This window comes from Mangifera indica, chromosome 2 (genome assembly GCF_011075055.1).
Source record: "Mangifera indica cultivar Alphonso chromosome 2, CATAS_Mindica_2.1, whole genome shotgun sequence".
NCBI classification, from domain to species: domain Eukaryota; kingdom Viridiplantae; phylum Streptophyta; class Magnoliopsida; order Sapindales; family Anacardiaceae; genus Mangifera; species Mangifera indica.
The window spans coordinates 23136674-23141450 of NC_058138.1; the positions used below are offsets into that span (position 1 = coordinate 23136674).

General features: G+C 37.3%; 1 pseudogene; it reads right to left on the reverse strand.

Moving 5' to 3' along the window:
* Positions 1-1241: 1241 nt before the first annotated feature.
* On the reverse strand, positions 1242-3075 carry LOC123209581 (annotated as a pseudogene).
* Positions 3076-4777: the final 1702 nt, after the last annotated feature.

The following is a 4777-nucleotide window of genomic DNA, read 5'->3' on the forward strand; positions in this document are numbered from 1 at the left end:
CAAAGGAATAAGAATGAACTTCAAGAATCCATATCCCTCTTCATAAATTATTTGCAAAGAATAACTTGAAAACGAGCAAAGAGCATTCATTAATTGATAACTATGTATCTTTCTAATCATGCACAGCTTCCTTTATTATAATGCTAGTGTCCAGATCACTCACCGGTGATCCCCTCTCTCTCTTCACGTCAAAGCCCCGCAGCTTTGGCTCCCTCAAAATCACTATTGTTACTGAAATTAAGACCAAGTTTCTCGATGACAGTCATGCAGAATGTAACTGTGAAACAAGCATAAATATCTCCGAAATGGGCGATGCCACTTCAAATTAAGGGTATACTCGAACCAAACTAATTCAGCTTGAATAGATGTTTTCAAATTGAATTCAAGCTGATGTTCCAGTTCTACAGTATAGTATTTGACAGATTTTTCTAATAAATTTTGATTCTTTTCAGAGTTAAAAAGTGGGAAAATGTTTTATTTTACTTCACTTGGGAAGCTTATAAAATTATATGCAGTAATGTTCTTTTATGGCTGCTAGCTCTTCATATTGCACAGACGCTCAAAATCAAGGGCAGACATGAAACCCAATATGAAGGTGTCGACCAACTGATGATCAGATCAAATATATCGAAGTCTGATTTCTGAAGATACATTACAAAGCAAAATGTTGCAGTACTATTACAGAGAGAAGTATTATCAAACGCCAAGTTAGAACACTCCATCTAATACAAAATTATAATAAAAACATGTTACAAGTTTGAAGGCTCTGCCCTTGCACCCCGTATACGTCAACGTAAGGACTTATTGGCGAATTGGTCGCCAATTCCAATAATTTGTTGGCATTTAAAAAAATTTTAATAAAAATTTTAACCCAACAGATTATGAAGCTTGTTAAATACCTGGTTGAAATTTACATGGGAGTGATTGTGACTCCTTTCTTGCCTTTTATACGAATCCCGGTAGTTAAAGTTGAGAACGTATGTACCTCATCTTTTGTTTTATCTTGCGCTTTAATTCAGTTTCCTTTGCAGATATCTTCACTAAATCCTTGCCAGTAACCAGATTGTCTAACGTTACTCATAGAAAACATATGATTTCCCCTGCTGCCAGTAACTCTACCAGAAACTCCGCCATGACCACGAAATCGAGCTGAAAATAAAGTTTTTTGAAAGATCCATATCATTAATGGAACCACTCATTTCCAAATTCATTGTCCCGATAACAAAAGACACGGTAGTCACTGACAAGAGAAAGAAGATGGCTTTTTCAAACATAAATGGTAACATTACACTCCCAGATATTGGTCGGTTTATAAACTACTAATTAAAATCAATTACATAGTTTACTTCATAGAAGACATGAATTGCATGAGCTTGAGCAACGAGAATCCGGCTCCTATAACAGTGGCTGTGCCTTGCCAAAGGTTCTTGAAGTAGACACTTTTTAACGTTGCCTTTGTATGGTTCCAAGGATTATTGTAGTGTGCCTTCAATTCCATACCAGTCTTATAATAACACGACTTACTTCTATGAATTTCCAAGCTAAGTCTGTTAAACAGATTCACTACAGAAATATTGTCCCCCACACTATTCCTAATAATCCCTTTTCTAACAAGCAAATCCACATCTTTTTCAGTGTTAATCAGATAATCCATCAGCCTCACGTAATTACAAACTCGAGTATCCGATGGGTAGTGACACTGCTCCAAAGCCATTATGTTTCGAAGCAAACGTTCAGTCCCATAATCAGCCACAACCAAATGAGGTATTTGCAGTTCATGAACTTCAAACCATGGAATCAGCCGCTTTCGCTTCTCAAATCTTATGTCAAGCAACGATGTTCCTGCAATGCCCTTAAACTTCACTCCCGACTCGCGCAACTTCACTGCACAAGGCAAATCTGAAATGAATCCCTGCTCTAAATCCTTTCTCCGGGGGAACTTTTTAAAAAGGGTGCTTCTTCTCAAGTCGGTGAAATGTTTAAGCACAATCTCAGCTGGTAAGGTATTGGATAAATATAAGAATTTATGACAAAGTTCCCGGAAAGTTGGGGTTTCGAAAGCTAAACTGTATAGCTCCTCCAGGACAAAGAATGGAAGTTGATTTTCGAGTAGTTGCAGGTCCATCCTTAGAGCAAATCTAGTTGTTGGTATCTTTAACAAAAAGTCATCACTTCCATCGTTATGGTAGCTTCTGAGGAAGAGCTCGAGAATGAAGACCGCGTCGTGTTCAACCATGGTTGTAAATTCATGACTCTCCATTTAATTATATCTTCATAACACTTACGAATTCGTTGTTCGTTGTTTTTGATGAAGCTTAGAAGTTCGTTCCATTTCTCTTTCGTTATTCGCTGAAGAAATCTTTCCTTGTATCTGGCTTTCTGTCTTTCCATAAAAGCTAGTTCTTCTTTGCCCCGGTGAAGAGGACCTACTGAAACTAATCGAGGAGAGTAGGCTTCTTCGTTATTCTACGGATGCATTTAGGAACCCTGCAAATATAACACTCAACAGCAAGCTCAGGATCTAAATACTGCTCTGCAGTTATATCAATTAGCAAGTCCTTGCTCTGGTCCTCATCTTTAATGGGAGCTGTACCAGTACTCATCTTCAAACCCATATTCCTAAAAACAAAGAAGACTAGAAATAAGATCGACTGTAATCTATACTGAACAAGAAGGACGGAGCCAAGAATAGTGAAATACATTTGGGTAATGTATTTGACATATATATTAAAGAAAACTGTTAAAACTTAGGGCCAAGTGACGCTCCTTGCCCCCTCTCTCCATCCCTATTGAACAATTAAACATATAAAAAAAAAGGAATCTATTTCATCCAATCTGAACCTCTTGGTGAAGAAACATAAATAAAACGAGGTTTCTAGCAACCAATTATCACACGGAAATCAGAGAGAACATAAGCGACTATATAAGAACCTGAATATTTGGGCAGGCGATGAAGAAATAATGTTGTGGTTGAGAGCAACAGTTTCCCTAGATCTTCCTCTCTAATATGGTGAAAGCTCAAGGATTTGTTGCTTCTGGCATCTCTCTGCGTACAAAGACTAAAGCAATGTGAAACAGGCGTCACATGCTTTCTAATCCTCCTACGCCAATGCACAAATATTCCCATTTTTAAATGGCCGATCGACAGTTTCCCACCCAAATTTTGATGAAATAAAATTTTCTCATTTTAAGTTTGAAATTTTCATTTTCTCAATTATTTATTAAACGTATTAATAAAATATGATAAAAATTTTTATAAAGTTGGTAAAACAAAAATGGTTTCTGTCTTTACTAAAGTTAAATTATAGTTTATCTAAAAAAATTATAGATTTTTATACACAACTGGTTAATAAATATAAAACTAAATATTATTAAGTAATTAGCAACACTATCGTTTCCAATTGCTGCCACCCTTATGTTGTCCTCAATTAGTTGTTGGTGGATATGTTGTTTTTACCCAGATTTACCATTGAAGAGCTCTAATTTGTTTGGATCTTACTATTTCATCAATTTTGAGATATTTCATTGTATACACAAACTTTAAGAATATTCATATTGCCAAACGACTATTTCCCACCCAAGGTTTGATGTTTTCTCAAGTTTCCAACCTTTAACTATGAAAACACCAAACACCCACCCATGATCAGTTAGATTTAATAAAACTCTAACGATGGTAAATTTAATCTTATTTTCCCCCCTAAAAGTTTAAAAACTAACATTTTTTTCCTAAGTTAAGTTTGAAAAGATCGTATTTCCCCCCTAGGGTTTATTTCCAAACCCTTTAAGTTTCTCTGACGCCACCACCGACCGTCTTCCCCTCCCGACGGTTTCTCTTCCACCGATGGCCCCCCTCAACTCCATCCAAACGCATCCGACGCAAAGAGAAGTCTTCTAGGAAGAGAAATCGTCTTCCCAAATGATGAAGATGAGATCGATCGATCTCGTCTTCATCGTCTGGGAAGACGATCGTCTTCCCAGATGAAGACGACTCGTTTTCCCAGAGGACGACGAGTCGTCTCGTCTTCGTCTGGGAAAACGATCGTCTTCCCAGACGATAATGACTGGGAAGACGATCGTCTTCCCAAACGACGACGACTGGGAAGACGATCGTCTTCCCAAACGACGACGACTGGGAAAACCAAGAACTTCGTCGTCCCTGACGCAGTTCTTCGTCTTCCACGGATTTTTAGACTTCGATCGGGCATCCAAATGAGAGGAAAGAGATCATCGGAAGGAGAGGATGCTTTGGGAGGGAGAGACCGTCGGCAATAGAGCTGGAGATGTCGTCGAAGATTTCAAAACGAAACCCTAGGGTGAAACTACGATTTTTTAAAACTTAGGCTGGGAGAAAATTTTAGTTTTTAAAGTTTAGGGGGGCAAAATTAGATTCTATTTTAGTTTATTTTTAATATTATAAAGAAAATGATGATTTTACCTTTACCACTGTTAGAGTTTTGTTAAATCTAATCGGTCATGAGTGGGTGTTTGGTGTTTCTATAGTTAAATAGTGGAAACTTAAGAAAACATCAAACCTTGGGTGGGAAATAGTCGTTTGGCCTTAAAATTAACATCTAACTTTTTTGAATGGGTGAGAACTTGATTTGTCAAATTTTTTATTAAAGTTCAGGGGGGCAATTAGTTCTTTAGCATTTTAAAATTGCTAATGACGACAAAAGAAAAGATACCAGCATCAGCATGCCTATATAGTACACCTGGTCACGTGCTTCGGTTCCTCCTCGGCCTTCATAATTACCTATTTAATAATACTAATTAAAGG